The sequence below is a fragment of the Martes martes genome (assembly GCF_963455335.1).
Source record: "Martes martes genome assembly, chromosome: 10".
Taxonomy (NCBI): Eukaryota; Metazoa; Chordata; class Mammalia; order Carnivora; family Mustelidae; genus Martes; species Martes martes.
The window spans coordinates 68,902,009-68,921,476 of record NC_137898.1 but is presented as its reverse complement, the minus strand read 5'-3'; the positions used below and the strand labels follow the sequence as shown (position 1 = coordinate 68,921,476).

The 19,468-nt window shown below is 39.1% G+C and overlaps 1 protein-coding gene across 7 annotated transcripts in view; it reads left to right on the top strand.

The window, feature by feature from the left end:
• The window catches only part of DLG2 (discs large MAGUK scaffold protein 2), a gene marked incomplete at its 5' end in the record, with an annotated part of 887,937 nt that overhangs the window by 427,064 nt on the left and 441,405 nt on the right, over positions 1-19,468 (top strand). The gene's annotated exons all lie outside the window — the stretch shown is intronic.

The window sequence follows — 19,468 nt, the reverse complement described above, 5'->3', positions numbered from 1 at the left end:
CAAGTTCATCTTTGTTGTTGTTTCTGTCTGTGGAGATGGAAATAAAGTTTTCTATCACGGCCCACACCCAGCAATACTTACAGCCTATTTGGGGGAGGCAGTCAGCATTTCTCGGGGAGAAGGGAGGCCTCCTGAACTGTGCAGTTCCAGGCGGGGGCTCAGTCCTTAAATTCCTGTCATTCCAGCTATAACACCAGACCCCATATGGTTGCCTTAATGAACATTTTAAGTCCTCACTGAAAGAGCTTAGAAGACCCTGTGAGCGTATGTGTCTCTGTGTAAAGATCTAAATACCAACCTCCTCCTTGATGTTTTTAAATTAGATTGACCCTGAAGCAGAACAATGTAAGTCCTTTCTCATGTAGACTGTGTCCTAAGGGAAATGCTGCCACCTAATCCATTGGTGCCTGATATTTTGCTTTATGTTTTTTATCCCCTTAATCTTTTTCTAAAGTTTCATTTACCATCTTGAGGCGGGATGAAGGCAGAATGAAACAGTTGAAGTAAATGTGATAGCCAGAGATTTCAAAGCCAATTATGGGAGGCCTTGCTCTGAATTTATAATAGTATTAGTAGACCCTTGGAGCTGCCTAGTACTGCACTTTCCTATTTCTCATTTAGTTTCTAGAATGCCACACAAAATGGAGAGAGCATTGCTCTGCCTGTTTAACCGAATAGGAATCTGAGACGATAGAGATTCTGTGATTTCTCCTACAATAAATAGAAAGTAGGTGACAAATGCAGAATCGAGCAGCACGGCAGCACCTAGGTGAAGAGCTCAGATTTGGGGGTCAGAATAACTCTGGGTTCCCCACTTAACTAGCTGTTTGACCTTGGATGACTTATATAACCTCTCTGTGCCTGTTTCCCCAAAAATGCCAGTACCATGGGTTATTATTGAGAGTAAATGAAGTAGTCTATGTGAAACACTTTGAACAGAGCCTGGCCTAAAATAAGCTGGATTCAGGTTAGCTGTTTATTATCACTATCATTATTATTACTATGATTATTATTATTATTCCCCCTGACTTTCAGTCCTGGGCACCATGGTACCATGGTGCTTGTAGGACTAGCTGCCATTGTGATAATAGCATTGCTGTTGGGGATGGTAGATGAGATTCGGGGATGAATGAAGGGAAGATTTGATTCCAGCTAGCATAATAAATATAGATTTGCATGATCTTTACACTTGCTTTAAAGGGTAGATTTTTAGACTTTATATTGATTTAGTCATGTTTCCTTTATATTTCATTGTCTTTTAAAAACATGTATTGATCACAGACCTGTACCCCTGAAACAAAATATTATATGTTAATAAAAAAAAGTATTGATCCCAATTAAAAATAATCTAATCAAAACCAAGCCTGTCTATAAAAGTTCTGTAAAACGAAAAGCCTACACAGGCGCCTGGGTGGCTCGGTGGGTTAAAGCCTCTGCCTTCTGCTCAGGTCATGATCTCAAGGTCCTGGGATCAAGCCCCACCAGTTCTCTGCTCAGCAGGGAACCTGCTTCCCTTCGTCTCTCTCTGCCTGCCTCTCTGCCTACTTGTGGTCTCTGTCTGTCAAATGAATATATAAAATCTTAAAAAAAAAAAAAAACCTACATATTAAACTGATTTTTAATTTAAATAATCTAAATTTTAAAATTCTAGAATGTTCAGTAAACATAAATGTATACCTTTCCAAATACTCAGATTTACTATGCAGGCACTATACAACTTTTAAAATAAATGTACTTTTGCATACTTTCATGACTTGAGCACAGAAACCAAGTATATGCCTAGCAACATGTAATGATGCTTTGCAGTTCCCAGGGGTAGTGCTGATTCCATGGCTTCAGTGTATAATATTAAATTGGATCATGTATGTTTGGGTATAGTTTTACCTATAGTATATATCTAAATCCGTATGATGTTGGATGTGACCATAATTAGGTAAGGCGAAATTTAAATTTGTGAGAACTAAGGGGAGTTATGTGTAAGTTGCAACTGAGTATGAAACTCACACTGAAAATGTGATCTACCTGACTAAAGCAAAGTTAGATTTTCCCCAGAACCATTATCTTTGTAGTTTAGAGAGAATTATTTGGTTAAATTCTGCTTACAAAAAGTAAATTGAATTAGATAGATAGACACATAGATATGGTGAAATAATAAGAGGTACTATTTCTACCCTTAAAAATTAATATTTATACTCTACATACAGATTATAACATTTATTAGCTGAATATTGTGTCAAAAATTGTATGGCAATACTTGTATTCTACAATATTGGAAGAGATAATACAATTCAGGAATGTGACTAGTTCATACCTTTCTCAAAAAGAACAGGTCTGCTGTCTAAAATTGTAGTTCCAAATTCTGACTGCCTATCAGTCACCTGCAAAACTTGTGTATACTCAGAGTCCTGAGTCACACCCCAGATCTACTGAATCTGGGTGTCCAAGGATAGAACTCTGATATTAAGACTAAAAACAGAACCAAAACCCTTGCAGGTGATTCTGATGCACAGGGAGGTTCAGTGATCACTGGCTTAAATTCATGTCTTTGACTTCAGAAAAATCAGATGACCAGCAGTAAAAGCAAAATGGAGCACATTGGATGAAAACATGGCCAGGCATTTTCCCGATAGTGTTAATTTTCATAAAACATTGGATAACCCAGGGTGTCTGGGTGGCTCAGTGGGTTAGGCCTTTGCCTTCAGCTCAGGTCATGATCTCAGGGTCCTGGGATCAAGCCCCGTGTTGGGCTCTCTGCTCTGCTGGGAGCCTGCTTCCCCACGCTACCCCCCTGCCTGCCTCTCTGCCTACTTGTGATCTCTGTCAAATAAATAAATGAATCTTTAAAAAAAAAAAAACTGGATAACCCTAAAACACTGACAGTATTAGTGACAATGTGAAAAGAAATGGTATTACTCTTAAGCAAGGTTACCCAAAGCAGAGTTTGTTCAAACTTTATCATTAAAATTGCTGGCTGTTGCAGGTATGCGTTTTACTCTATAAACATACCTTAAAAAAGATGACACATTACTTTATTTCCTTCAAGTCAAATTACACCTAATAATAGGCTTCTATTCTGCCTGCCTTTCTTAATTTCCTCCCTGAATGTCAATCTTTTAGGAGCTCAGATTTTTGAAGAACAAAAACTGGGAAGAGAGTTTCTTTGGGAAATTTTGCTTTCCCTTCTGTATACCTGTCTCCAGTGAGACAAGAAAACACAAGCATCCAATATCTGCTGCCAACTTGGGGAGAAAAAGGCATAGTAAGTTCAAAACACAAATTAGTATATTGGGGCACCTGCGTGGCTCAGTTGGTTAAGCATCTGACTCTTAGTTTCCACTCGGGTCATGGTCTCGGGGGTACGAGATCGGGACCTGTGTTGGACTCTGCACTCAGCGAGGAGTCTGCTTGAGTTTCTCTTCCTCTGCCCCGGCTCAATAAATTTCAAAAAGAAAGAAAGAAAAAGCATCTTATGTTAGTGCAATTCGGAAATGCTCTGTTCCCTAATACCCCTTTTCTGTGAAACAAATGTTTTTTATAGGAATGTTAGATAATTCTAAGTTCCTTAAACACACGGCTACCTACCACGTTACAGCAGAACAGACAATATCCTTATGGCAAAATGCATGTCAGAGTTAGGACTCACTGTTCATCATCTCACGGACCTATCACAGATGCCAAATAGCTGTGATCAGAATACAACGTTCGAACCTTCTCCCATCTGCCAAATCTTTTCCAGATTGGTTAGATGGAGGAGTTGGAGGGTTCAGCATTATTGGTAATTTTCAAAAAAGGAAAAGAAAAATCTCCTCCATCTGATTGTTGTTACTGTATCTTCATTCATTATAGTAGTTCATTGACAAGCAGCTCTCATTTCATTGGATGTACTGGTCTAGTCACGATCTCTCTGGATCCTCCAGATAAGCCAGGAGTCCTCTCCCCAGAGTGACCTCAATGCAAGGCATCTCATCATTTTGTGTGACTTGTTCTCTTACTCAACCAACTAGAAATACTTTGGCCAACAGTGTACAAGGAAAGCTCTCTTACTTAAAACTCCTCAAAGCGTGAGCAGGAGTGTTATCGGAATGATAATCTCAAAACCGTGTTTGACAAAGAGGGAGAGGAGGTTTAGGAAATGGTGAGGGGAATAGTCTGGTGAGTCTGATTAATGTTGGCTGGGTTCTGCCAATCTCAAGCATTCTGATAAGTCATTTGGATATTTTTTCCTATTCATTTTCACAATAGTGGTGTCGTGCTATCTCTCACAATTGCACAGGTCTGAAAATCAGAAAGATTAAGTAGCTTTTCTAAATATGCACAGCTAGGGGCGCCTGGATGACTCAGTGTGTTAAGCCTTGGCCTTCGGCTTAGGTCATGATCTCAGAGTCCTGGGATCGAGCCCCGCATCAGGCTCTCTGCTCAGTGGAAAGTCTGCTTCTCCCTCTCTGCCTGTACTCTCTTTCGGTGTCAAAAAAATAAAATCTTGGAAAAAATAAAAATGCACGGCTAATAGGTAGTAGAGTTGGGACTCAAACTTGGTCTGTGTTTCACTAAAATGTGTCACTACGTAAGAGACTAAATATGTGTAAAATTCCTCAGACACACATAATCCACTTAATGTCCCCAAGAGTTGAGAGTTTATTAAAATAGAAGTTCTCCTATAAATGGGTTTGTGTGTTGTATGTTGTTATATTTTCATAATATCTTAACACTTTCCTCCTTTGTGCCTCCATGCTCCGATCAACCTAAACAGGCAACTAACTGGCTTTACCAGCCACCCTGCCCTCTCTTGCAATGCCCTTGACCAAATAGGCTTCCCTCAGCCACCTCTCTCTTCATTTTCATGTGTTTCAGTCCTATCCACTGGTCCTGGCCCAGCTCCAGTACCTCCTGAGAAGATTCTCCGTGCTGAATATCATTTTGTTTTAATCTGAATTCCCAAGACAGTCTGTCTTTCCCTCCCATCACAGTTAACCAGTTTTGGTCTCCTTTACTACACACACACACACACACACACACACACAACCTCTCCAAGACATAATGAGGCTTGAGGAAGGCATCTATGTCTGGATCAGAGATTTATCGTCCACATCACCTAGATTAGTACGTGAAAATAGCTATTGACTAAGCACCTACCATATGGCTGTGATTTGTTAAAGCTTTGCATAGATTATCTCACTTAATCTCACAGCAGGCCTAGAAGGTAGCTTTTAAGGTAAATCCCTTTCTATATAAGACAGCCAAGATTCCAGCACCTCAAGTAACTTCCCCAGTCACACAGGCTAAGTAAGCAGCAGAGCAGTATTCATACCTGGGTTGTGTTGCCTGTGAGCTCATGCTCTATCCACTGTGTCCATAGTCTCCCTCTATGTTCTCTAAATACATAAATAGATGTTAGATGAATGAGTAAATGCATTAGTTAAAAAAAAAAGACTATAGTTGTTGATTTGTTTTCATTATCATCACTTCTATAAAGAATTCTGGCTAGCACATAGTTTCCCTGAAGTAGACTAAATCTTAACTGGGATCCTCTTAATAAATGAACATATTTGCATAACTGAAGACATTTGAGATTCTGACACTTTTAAACGGTAAATATGGCGATACCAGTTAAGCCATCGCGTTAGTCCCAACCAGTTATTCATAATGCTGCATTGCCACTCATGTAATACCTTGTTAGTACCTGTGTATCACATAGAAATGAAAGTTGCTCAATATTAAAGGAAAACTACCCCTAAAGTGGGAAAACTTATTTTTTATCTCTGACTTGTTTGAGAATATGTCAATTTCTGGGGCTGAATTGCACGAGACCCAACGTAAATCCCTAACAGTCTTGTGGACTAGAAAACACATATATATGTATATATTTTTTTAAATAGTAATTTAAAAATACAGGAAAATATAACCAAGGAAATCAAAATTACCTATAATCCCACCACTCAGAGAAAGCACAATTAGCATGCCAGTGACTTTTCCAGATACACATGTAGACATACAGATCTGCTTCTCATGAAATTGGCAGTATATGCTACATAGGCTGATTCATGGCAGATTCATATGCAGTTGCTCAGTTTCTACAATGAACAATTTTTAATGTACTTTAAAAGTCATTTAGAAAACATGTAATATTGACAGAAAATAAAAATCTAACGTGAACATACTTCCCAGAAATGCTGTTCAGCAAATGCTCTGGCGTATGCTTCCAAATTTTTTTCTCACTCTCTATTCTATAAAATTAGGATCATATTTCATATTTTTCATTGTTTACAAAAACTAGGTTAAACTGCATACACTATTTTCACCTACGTTCTTCAGTTAATTATATGTTGTGCATATCTTTCCATGTCATCAGATCTTACACAGCAATATTTTTAATACCTACGTGTCTGTTCAATACAAATGAACATACATGGCTTTTCCAGTGTTTTGCTTTCACAGATTTTGTGACAATGATAATTTAGGTACACTTGTTGTACTCAGTTTCATAGGACGGATTCCTGAAAGTGAAATTTCTGAGTCATAGGTTCAGCTGTTTATACATACACCAGCACCGGTGTATGAGAAGGGTCTTTGCAGCTATTAGAGAAAATGTAGATGGTGCTGTGTGTGCTAACTTAGAAGGATGTCTGTCAGAAGATGTAAATGTAAAAAATAAAAGCAATATGGAGCACTGGGTGTGGTGAAAAAACAATGAATACTGTTACGCTGAAAATAAATAAAAAATTTAAAAAAAATAAAATAAAAGCAATAGCATAATTATATATATATATATATATATATATAGTGATCGAGATCAAATTTCTATCTAAAATTAAGTATCTGCATATAGATTTGGGCATAGATATAAACTCGGGCACAGATACAGAAATGTAATGTTGAGTACTGGGTGTACAAAAATAAATGAAGCACATTTGCTGACTTAATGCAGGAAAACAAAAGGAGCATCAGAATAAAAATGTAAACTATACCACAGTTTGAATGAATGTGCTGTAAGGCAGAATACTGGCCATTGACAGGAGCTCAATGGCAAAGGGGCCAGCTGGCTGCCAGATCAAGGAATGACGTCCAGTTAAATTTGAATTTAAGCAACAATAAACAATGAGTAGGTCTTTAGTATAAATATGTCCCAGGCAGTATTAACATTTATATTAAAAATTATTCATTGTTAACTAAAAATTCAGATTTAACTGAACATTCTTTGCTCTTATTTGCTGTATCTGACAACCCTGGGTATGACTGTAAACATGATTTTGTCATCATTTGAGGAAATCATCTCTTAAGAATGAATTTTCATCCACAAAAATCACTAGAAATGGACATATAAACCAGGTCCCTGCCAGATTTCCTGTTCTGATTCCTGTGATGGTCATGGCATTTACTGAGTGCCTGTCAGGCACTGTGCTAAGTGGTATTCAAGCATCATTTCACGTAATACTCAGAAGGCACTGTTCTTGCTCACAGGAGGAGAAACTGAGGCTTAGCGGTAAACAAATTGCCCATTATCACATGGCCTACAAACATAATAGGGCTGGAACTTAAGTCCAGACAATCAGACTCACAGCTTGCTTTCTTTATTCTATCCTCTACTGCCTTTAAAAGAGGGGCTGTAATTGCCAAGATGACCAAGAATACAGATAGACTCTTGGAGGAAAGTTTATGCTAGAAAAAAGACAGCACAGTAGTTACACACCCAGACTTTGCAGCCAGATGACTTGGGTTCATAGCCCAGCCCCACCACCACCAAGTCAGCCACGTGACTTGCAGATACTATTATTATATACATCTTGGGATCTATGGGAGGATTACAGGATATAGAATCTATAAAGCATATGTAACATAGGGCCTGCCTCCTAGTAAATTCCCAAGATATGTGTACGTAGTTGTTACTTTTATCATGTAAAATACAACAGAGTACAAGACCAAGTGGCAGTATGGGAGTTTAGAAAGCAGAAAAATCTAGAATCGGGTATACGTCAGAAGGTTTTGGGAGAAAGTGGGAGCAAGACCCTTCTTAGGAACTAGGAACACCCGATATATTTACATATACAAATACAGGATTGGAAGAAGGATCAATATGTGTAAATTTTGAAGAAATATGAAGCATCAGCTCGAGGAAATTTAGGACCTTAGTCTGTGTCTTGGCCTGAAACCCTTAGTGGGTGGTCCTCTCCCAAGTGAGCAAGGCAATGCTATAGCTGTCTCTTGTTCTTACGGATTTTTATCCTCACTCCCCGGCCATAAAACAATCTTTATAACCTGCTTGCAGTAACAGGCCCAAAAGAGTAAATGGTGTAACAGCTGCGTGAAATAGAGGAAAACGGACCATTGCAAAGGGATGGAAAAGAAATCCATCTAAGTGATTTGGTTAAAGCCGCCTCACCCTTCCTGTTGATAAGTACAGAATTATATTTGAACATTATTTTTTTCCTCCTAGGAGCTGCTGTTGTACTCAAGCTGAGCTTTCTTTCAGTTAAGGTGTAAAGTATTTTCTCCCCTACAGACTCTGTATTAATAATGTAAAATTGGCATATAGAAGTAGATAGCAGAATTAACATTTTGCATTCTATTTTAGAAGATATGATTTGGCTAAACGTGTTCACAAATTTTTATGTAGGTGTGGCTTTAAAAACTCAAGATCTTATCAGATCCAGAAACCTTTGGTTTAGATGTTATAGGTATAAATAATTTTGGAGACTCCGAGAAAAGAAAACTATTGTAGAGGTAAATGTTTTGTTCCATAAGATTATGTTTTATTATCACGATAAACAGAAACCCTGGGGAGATAATTAAGCTTTGAGCCTTCTTTTGGGGACCTTTGTGATGTTCCCCATTTTTTTTAAAGCCTCCAGACTTTTCTGTTTCCAAATTTGTATCCAAAAGAAACAGCCCTTTCTTTCCCTATGCCATTTTTGAATAGTACTGGCTGGAAATAACAAAGATGTGTTTAGTTACCCATCAGGTCAAATCTAAGAATACCAGTGGAATGCCTAGCTCACCTCAGACTGCTGTGCTCTGCCTACATCTCTGTTGGAAGGGTAAAACCAAAAGGGTCAGGTGGCTCATACCCCAGCAAATGAACAGGGTGTGTACTTGACCCGAAGGATCCCAATCCAGAGGCTAGCCAATGCCCGGCAATTGGTTCAGTCAAAAAAAGCAAGCTGGGTCTATTGAGTCCTCTCAGGAATTTTTAATTAAAAGGCAGCCTGAATGAACACCTGTCAGTGAAAAATGAAGCTAATAGGTAATGATGAAAAGGGTCTACCGTGAGTCGTGTGTAGGTTGGTGTTATTAGGGAGCAGAAATAAGAGCAGCAGGAACAGTGGGGTAGAGAGTAGCTCGTTTATAAAATACCAGTTAAAGAAGGTCATGGCTAGAGAGAGAAGGAAGTAGCGCAAAGAGGAAAGGTGTCATCTTGACAGGAAAGCTCTAGAGTTGAAACGGGTCACTGTATCCCATCTTCCGGAGCTCTACCAGTTCAACTTTTCCTGAAGGCCTGGGCACATATGTCCTATCCCCTGCACTAACTCAAATGGTTCTCTCTGCTCCCAGCAATCCAATTTCCTCGCAAACAAGATTTTGCTCAATTAGCAGCGGGAACATTTTATCTTATTCACTACTACACACAACACACACACACACACACACACACACACATATTACCTCTCTCTGGGCCTGGTACAGGGGAGGTTTTTGGTAAATGTAGATGAAATAAATGGATGAATGTAAAACAAACAGTACAGATGATTGAACTCTCATTGCATTCAGTGCGGAGAGCACTAACCTCCATGGCTTCTGTCACTGGTAGATTTTAGACTTGTGCTCATGACCTGCCTACCTTTTCAAGTTTGTCTCCTACTCAAGCCTTTTTAAACTTCCTGAATGGGACATGTTTTTAGGTTCCCCTTTAACTTTGCATGTGTTATTCATTACCACTTCCTAGAAGACCCTCCTTCACCCCACCCCAACCCTGTGTACAGTCCTTACTGTCCACAGCCTTTTCTTTCCTGTCTTCTTAGTTTAGGCTCTTTAAGAGAACCAGGTTTCTTCGACTCCCACTGTTCCCACAATCCAATATACAATTCCATATTACACTTTTATTCAGCATGATAAAGGAAGCCATTTTCCTGTATCATTAGAATTTTTCGTGAATCTTTAGTGGCTGGACAAGAAACCATCATGTGGCTATAGCTCACATTACACACTTTTTGTCTATTTTTTGGACGTTCTGATTGTTTACTTTTGTTCTTTTATAACAAACCACAGTGACTTTCTCTCTAATGGAACCCTATGTCCACAATTTTTATTTTCTTACTAGGATTACCCACTAGAGGTAGAATTGCTGAACCAAGGGGCAGGATTACTTCTAAAACTTCTGAAATACGTTGCCAGATTGCTTTCTTGGAATGTTGTAAGGGAATTGAACACTCCATGGCACCAGCAATGTGAGTGTCTAGCTCACCATATCACAACTAAATTGTGATTTATTGATTTTAAAATCCTTCATGATTTTTAAACAGGCGAAGGGGAGGCAGAGCATTTAATTTGCATTACTTTTATTCCTAGTAGATTAAACATTTATATTTGTGTGTCTGTTTGTTGTTTGTGTGTTCTCTTTTGTGATTGGATGCTAAATGCCTTTGTCGATTTTCTATTGAAAATTTATGGTTTATCTTATAGAGTTGCAGAGCATCTTAAAAATATTAATAGATGTATTTGAGAAGCTGCTTTACCAACTTACAGTTTATGACTATTTTTACTTTAGCAAAAGTATGACTTTTTTTACTTTCAAATTGTCATGTAGTCAAATCTCTCATCTTTTATATGACTTCTTTCATTTATTTTATACATAATTTTTTTTTTTCCAAGGAACCTCAGTGGCTCAATCAGTTAAGTGTCTGACTCTTGGTCTCAGCTCAGGTCGTGATCTCAGGGTTGTGAGTTCATGCCTCACATTGGGCTCCCAACTGGGCATAGAGCCTAGTTAAAAAAAAAAAAAAAAAAAATTCTTTTCCATCAGGATGCTAACTGCCTATTAACCTACTTTTTTGGTAGATTTACATTTTATCCTAGGAGTTCAATTAAAAAGAAAAAAAAAACCTTTAGATTTATAAAAATAAAAGAATTTAAACACTGTGATAGGGCACAGTAAACCTTGCTCAAATAATTCACATGTCAAAAACCTTGGTCTAGCCATGATTCTTGGGCTTGTGCATTTTGGACAGTATTTGTTTCAACATCTTTCAGAATGCCGTAAAAATACTACTATAACTGGACACACTTACCCAATACCAAGGTATGGTGATTCTGGTCCTTTTTGGAATTACTTCTATTATAGACACCATTGTCAGGGTCATTGACTTTCAACTTCTAATTTAAAAAAAAAAAAAAAAACACTGCAGGAACCATTTATAATCCACAGTCATGGGAGACTAATTTTATTGAAACTCAAACATTCTTCTGAAAAAATAAAGCACCTTAATAAATTGAAAAGTTTCAAAATGACTTTAAATGGTATAGCTTGTAGACTGCCATTTCTCTCCTCAATATAGTAAAATACAACTGAGAATGATGCTTATACAGAGAAAATCGTGAATTGATCCTACTTACTAAGTATTTAGATCATGGTACATAGACTATTGCTAATAACAAATTACTTATGGCCCAACAATTTGATATGGCACTACAGCTGTGAGTCATAGAAGAAAGCAAATCATTATGAAGGTGCAGGCACAAATTAGGAGTTTGAGTTGTAGCTATGTTGTTAGAGACAATGAAAATAATTGAGAGGTTCATACAAAGTGAGCATCAGCCCCAAGGGCTATGGTGGATGACCAATTATCTTTTCCATATCAGAAGCAAAAGTGGGTCTTTAAAAAGCAACATTATGCAGTGCCTTTGGTGATACTGAAAACCACAGATTGTTACTTCCTTTTGTTCTCCTCTCTTGTACAGAATCCACATGACATTAACGGGCTAATACATGAACTGCCTAATGGGGAGCAGTATTCTCAGTGGCTAGGAAGCCCTGTGAGCACAAGTGCCTGAAAGTGATAAACAAGATAAAAAAACAGAGTAAGGTGGATAACTGAACATAATTTAAAAATAAATAAAGAAAAACAGAGTGAGGTGGTGAGGTAGCTCAGTCAGTTAAGCATCCAGCTCTTGATTTTGGCTCAGGTCATGATCTCAGGATGGTGAGATGGAGCCGCACACTGGGTATGGAGCCGGCTTAAGATTCTCTGTCTCCCTTCCCTTCTACCGCCCCCCACAAAAAAGATGAAAAACAGAGTAAAATGGTGGTTACCAAGAGATGGTGGGGGTCGATAGGATAAGAGTGGTAGTATTTAAGGGTACAAACTTGTAATGAGTAGTAAATAAGTGGTAGAGATCTGATGCTCAGTATAATGGATAGAGACAGTAATACTGTACTATAATTATGTAATGTAAATATCAGCACATCAGCAGTCATATTACAATATATAAATGTATCACAGTAAGGACTGTATACCTTGGACTTTTACACAATGGCTACATGTCAAATTTATTTTAAAAGAAAAGATTGACTACTGTTTGGTAAATTCACAGTGCATCCCATGCACTGAGCTACGTGCTTTATGTTCCTCTCAGGCTAACCTTACTGTGCCCATTTTACAGATGAGAATGTCGGGGCTCAGGGAAGTTGAGAAACCACAGACCACACAGGGTAAAATTTGGAAGAACCAGAGTCAAACCTGGCTCTGATTCTTTGCACTTACCACACTGTTCTGTAATAGTTTACCTCTGCGTATAATTTTATAGCTTAACAACTTCGTTGCTATGTAGAGAAGGCTTTTTAATATCATTACAAGAAAGAAGCCACATTTCAGAAAAGCAAGTATAGTGCAAGTAGGCCTCTAATGAAAGGTGGAATCCTGATGGTGCTTAGAATGAGGGAGATGGATGAGCACTCACACGTCACCTAGACCAAGTCATTCCCCACATCTCTCTGTGTTATTCTTTGAGTTCTTACAGCACCTTCACCAAATGGCTGACACTTTTCTGCTCAACGCTCAGTGTAAGAGAAGTCCGCTTCTTCTTTCATCCTTCTTGTTATAATGCCCAGTTCGCCTGTTACTCCACATAGTTCACAGCTGGTCCTGTATTCTCTTTTATTCAAAACCATTGCTTTTAGGCTCCCCGGAATTCTGCCCTTAAGACCTATTAGCCCAGGCCTAGAATTCAACCCTTTTTGCTTACTTCTCCAAATCCTTGGTCCCAAAACACTGTATTATGTGTACAGGGGAACATGAGATACTTTCGTAAGGTTAAAAAACTAAACCTTTTCCTCCAAATTATGCCAAGCAGTATACCAGATGCTTAGGCACCTGAGCGTTTGGCATCCCAGCTGCCATTCATTTATGTGGTTTGGTTCTGTTTCCTGCATGGGGCTGGATGCTACCTTCAGAGTCACCAGGGGAGGCTGCAGCAGGGGGAGGGCTGGAAGATCTGAGCAGTTTGCAGATTCATCCATATCATTCTTTATGACAGATTTATGGTCAAAAGCATACAAATATATAACTCAAATCCTTCCCTTCTGTAATTTTAGACTCTTCCTTTTAATTCTAGCTCAGGGAGAAAGAATAAAAAATACCAGTCCCTTCCCCTCCCCCCATAGCTTTGTTTCTTTCCTATAACAGTATTTCACTCATATATTCTTGCATATTGCAGGAAAGCAATATAGAAACAAAGATAAATGAGATTTGGGCCTGATCCTCTGAGAGCTAATAATCAGAGAAGGAAGGAGGCCGATGCACCAAAAATGACAGTATAATGAGGTGAGGGGTCCTGCCTGATTTGGCGTTTGGGCTTTGAAAAAAGCAGTCCCTTTTATGAAGAATGGAAAACTCAATAGGCTGTGAGTCGCTCTTGTTACTTCTAAGGGAAGGAAGTCCTATCCATTTGACCTGTCTTCAGGTGCCACACAGATGAGTACTAACAATGACCATCATCCCTACATTCAACATTTTTCGTCTCTGGTACAGACAGGACTAGGACTAGGGTGAGGCAAGTGAAGTACCACGTCAGGCACAAAATTTAAGGGGGCACCAAAAAACTCTGCAATTAAGATATTATTTTAATGCAGTGTTTTAGAAAATAATGCAAAAGAATCCATAATAAATAAAAGACAGGATCAGTTAGGTGTTGGTCTCAGGGACTATGGAATTACATAGGGGTCCAAGGTTTTATCTTTTGTCTTTGAGTGGCATAATTTAGTTGAGGGGATCTAAAAACAATAGTAAAAACAAGCAGAGTGTCTGTTTTACTTTCACTCTTTTGATTGTAAGCAAGCGATGTGACCTAAGCTCCAGGGAAGGAGTGCTATGGGAGGTGGTAGTTGATTTTCATTATGCATCTGATGTCATATGGGAGCCCTAATAAGTCCCTTAAAGAGGGAACACAGACTGTTTTCTGGATTCAAGGAACCTCTAAACACTTCCGCAACAAAATTTGGGAAGCTTCGCTCTGAAACTTGGAAAGTTTCACTCTAATTCGTGGACACAGTCACAGCTCTCCTGTACATGTCTGCGTCCTTCCCTCATGCTAAAAGCTGACCATTTCTTTTTCTGCTCCTTGACTCATATTCAGGAGCAGAATCCAATTGGCCTATGCTTTTTTCCCCCCTCCCCAGCCCTACTCTACAGGTCCTGCAGGTCACGGTTGCAGAATCATAGAGTCCCAGTCCTGGTTTAAGCAGGTTTGGCTGAGTAGGGAACGAATTGGGTGGGAGTCCATGGCACAAATGGGAAGAGGCAGTTGCAGACAAGGTGGTTTTCCTTGGAGAGGGTTGGACGAAGCACCTCCCTCTACACTATCTTTGCAGATTAGCAACTAAAAATGCCAAGGAAGCTGAACAAATAGCAAGTGCTAATGGAGTTCAGAGAAGAGGGGTCACAGAGGGCCAGGGTGTGCTAATTATATGCTATAAGAGCCTGCAATTATAAACCCATAGATATGCAAATAAATGCTGATGGCTGAACACTGGAGACTACAAAGCCATTTATCTATGGCCCCTGATAAGTGGGCAGCAAAATAAATGATTTGTTTATAAATTCACTTAGAGATTACACTCATATCTCTAACTCCTTTCCCCCCTTTCTGGGGGCATTTATAGAAAGAGGCGAGACAGGAGGTACCACAGACTGGATTTCCATATTCATTACCTCCTGACCTGGGTGACTCTGGAGGTTTATAATGGGATAAACAGGCTCCTTCAGTTTGTAACTGGCTGATTCACACTGCCTAAAGTCATTTCCCTGTGGCACTTCTTTACTGAATAAATGGGAAGTGATGGTGGCATCTGTTCCTGCCACCCAGATCCCAGTGACAGCTCATAAATTGACATTTCTTGTCTGTCTGGCAGAGAGGTCACAGAGAATATCACTGCAGGGAAATACTAAGAATGCTGACTGCTGGCATTAGGACTTCTGGAACTCAGGCCTGAGCTGTGTCTGTGTCCTGAGCCGGTGGGGTGACTCTCACAGGAACCTCGGGCTGGCTTGCAGGTGCAGGAAACCTGGCCCTCTAGAGGGGGTGAACCATGCACGCGAAGTACCTAAAGACAGTAGTTTCTCACACCATTGGGGTTTCCTTCTGGATAACCTATGGTAATTAATGATGTCCTAAAATTCTAAATGGAGTTAGAAGTTTCAGCATAACTTAGGGCTTCCTTGAAAGAGCCAGAAATCTTCTTTCATTGCTCTCAGTGGAGAATAGTTTAAAAAAAAAATCCATTTATTCCAAGAAACATTTCTCAAGTACGTACCATATGCTATTTCCTGTGCTCAGACTGTAGCTTGTTGTAGTACTGACTGGATATTGTACTGTGGCCTATATAGTACATTATACACAATAGAATCCTAGGAACTTAGTGAATCTAGCAGGCAGAAGTCTTCAAATATAACTCTATTTTTACACTACTTGGAAGGGCATTCTCACCGATCTTTTTAATTTAGTTGTTTGGTTGCAAGAGGACATTGTGAATCTTACAAGAAGGCTCTGTCAGGTTTGTCAAGTGTTTTGTTTTGTTTTGGTGTTTTTCATCTACCCATCTTCTGAGATAGCAAGTGTTTTCACAATTAAGCTGGATTTGAAATGTCCACTCAGTTTCGGTGACTACACAAAATGACTTGTAAATAAATTCAGGGTGAAAGTCTGAACGATAGGTATAAATGAGTCTGCAGCTATAATAGTTGTATCTCTGCTTTGATCAAACTTTGCATCATGAGTAATTAAGCCTAGGCAAGGAATCCACCCACCATGTAAAAATTTGGAAGTGACCATAGGCAAAGACACAAGGTCCTTCATCTAAATTTCAAGTTATCTAAGCTTGTCTCCAACACCAAATCTTACTAAAAAACAAGTGAGTCATGAAATCATGAACTAGTATGTGCATAAAATGATTCCAAAAGGATAGAAGTAAAGGTCTTAAGAGTTCAACACTGAGCAATGTACAGGGCCTAGTTTTTATTATCTTGAATTTATTGTAGTGTTCAGAGAAAGTTTTTTCCTCTTCATTTTGTTGAGTGCAACCCAAGTAGGATCTTTTTCCTTAATATATGTATTAGCCAGATCTGATTCTGGTAATTTGTTTCAAAATGCAGTTCTACTGAGGTAAAAAGACTAGGAGAAAATTGGTAACATCATTTTCTTGGTCTGCCAAGTCAATAGCAGCCTGAGAAAATTAAATCAGCCCTACTAGGCAGAAGGCACAATGTTAACTGAAATGACATCATCATGAGAATATTTTATGACCTAAAAGAAGTCATCAATTCCCTTATTCTTAAGCCCTGTGCTGGCTGTTTAAATCAGTTACCATTTTATATATATAATATTTTTTAATAAAGATGTAGTGAGTTCTCTAAACAGGCTCTCAATAAAACCAGAAAATAGCATTTATATTTTTCTGTGTATACAAAAGGTGTCAGATGGACTTCTAACATAATTCGATATATTAGCCCCTTTTGGTAAACCCTATGTATAGTTATTTCTTTATATTCTGTTATCAGTCTTAGATTTTGTAGGTATCTATTAAAATTAAGTCCCATTTATAACAACAAAAAAATGACACTAGCATAAACATACTTTATCTCTCATAAAAGAAATACAGAGGCAGAGTGTCCGGAAGTGGCATAGTGTAATTCCTTATCATCTGCGACACAATGACCATTATGCTCCCCTATCTGTATTCTTTTTATTCTCAAGTTTGCTTCATGGTCCAAGATGACTACTGAAGCTCCAGCCCTTATATCCAGGTTCCAGGTAGGAAAAGGGAGGGCATGGGAAAGAGCAAAATCACAGCGGTCCTAGCCAAGTCAGCTCCCCTTTAAGCAGCTATCAGAGGAGTCCCACAAAATCTTGTGCTCCAATTACATTGGGCTGAATATTTTCAGTGGGCCACATCTACCTACAAGGGAGACTGAGAAATAATTTTTCTACAGGAAAAGTGACTAGTGGAAAGCTGGCTTACTCTTTTTTTTTTTTTAAGACTTTATTTATTTGACAGAGAGAGATCACAAGTAGGCAGAGAAGTAGCCAGAGAGAGAAGGGGAAGCAGGCTCCCCGCTGAGCAGAGAGCCCAATTCGGGGCTCCGTCCCAGGACCCTGAGACCATGACCTGAGCCGAAGGCAGAGGCTTAACCCACTGAGCCACCCAGGCGCCACCTGGCTTACTCTTAATAAGAAAAAAGGTAAATGGATATTTGGGAGGCAGTCCAGCCGTGTCTGTCACAGTAGCTCAATCATAGAGCCAAAAATGTACAATATCAGGTCCTCTTGTGATCACTTATGCAGAAAAATCTCCGTAGAGTTGGTACATTCCTCCTCATATCTTATTTAATTGATAGTTATGTATCTCATTAATACAAAGCTCTTTTCAAGATGAGTTTTTGTGTGGATAAGCCCATTTTCAGTGCAGACAAAATTGTGATCTCCCAAGCCAATTTTCTTTATCAGACTGGCATCATGGATCTTTGTGTCTACAAAACCATAGAAATACACATAAATCTTCCTAAACCTGAGTATATTAACAAAGCAAAAACAGACTCTTCCCACAAAAAGGTCAAGAACAGTATCAAATCTGACCATTTGAAAAGATGTATTTCAGTAGATAACTGAAAGCATCTTTCCTTTTACATCACTTCACAGAGTGTGAATTACTTATAAAAACTGATAAAAAGCACTTTTTAAAAATAGTCTTACCACTGCCTTTTTAAAGGGCTGTTGTTTGTCATTATGAATTTTGTGTACTCTATATAACTGATAAATAGAAATTGACCAACTTACTTGGTTTTTCTGGAAATGGAGCACTTGTCTGAACAAGAATATATGCTAGCTTCCACAAAGTGAGGGGGGGAAATGGCTATTTCATTGAGGAAACCTTAAAAATCTTCTTGTCGATGTTATTTTATTAGCCACTGGGATAGGACAAGCCAACTCCAATACAAAGCGCCTCATCTTACCTCTGAGATAATTTTTTGAATGACAAAATAAGCCTCTGGATTCCTCCTGTCCACTCCTCGGCTGCTCTACTGTGTTGTTGAAAACAAACAGATCAAGGAAGGCATCCCTTGCTATATTGTGGAAGGCTTTGTCTTAGGGAAGACACTAATTCTCTAGATAGTGTGTCTAAGCCCTGACTGGCCCACAGTAATACTATAAATTAGGTAAAGTTCGTTTTTTGTTTTGTTTTGTTTTGTTTTTGAAGATTTTATTTAATTTGACAGACAAGAGATCACAGGTAGGCAGAGAGGCAGTCAGGAGAGAGGAAGGGAAGCAGGCTCGCCGCTGAGCAGAGAGCCCGATGTGGGACTTGATCCCAGGACCCTGAGATCATGACCTGAGCTGAAGGCAGAGGCTTTAACCCACTGAGCCACCCAGGCTCCCATAAAGTTTGTTTTTAATGCTTTGATTATCCTCTTTCTCCCCTGCTCTGTTTAAGAAGCTTTGACTGAGCAACTATAAGACACTAGGGACCACTTCGGGAGCTACAGATACATGAACTGTGCCCTCACTAAGTTCACCACCTGTACTTCCTGTACCTTTGATCAGGGATATGGCGGCCACCACTTGCTGCCTCTGATGTCTCATGGACCCAAGGGGCGCTCACACCTGGATCTGGCCTTGTGGACATGGCCCTGTTTGCTGACCTGCTCCTTGCCTTCCCACCCAGACTGCCAGATTGTTCTTGCATTTGAATTTAGATCTTTCAATTCTTACCCTTAACTGGAAGATACTGGTAGCAGTTTCAGACCATATATTAAAAGAGTGGGGTACAGAGTTGTGAGATTTTTTTTTTTTTAATAACCAAGGACTTTGTAATATATGCACATTTGGCAAAAGCTAGGGCTGAAATGTACCTGATCTTACTTCCCATGTTTGTAACAACTGAAAGATACTGCTATTTTAGGTAATGTTTTAGTATCTCTCAGTTAAT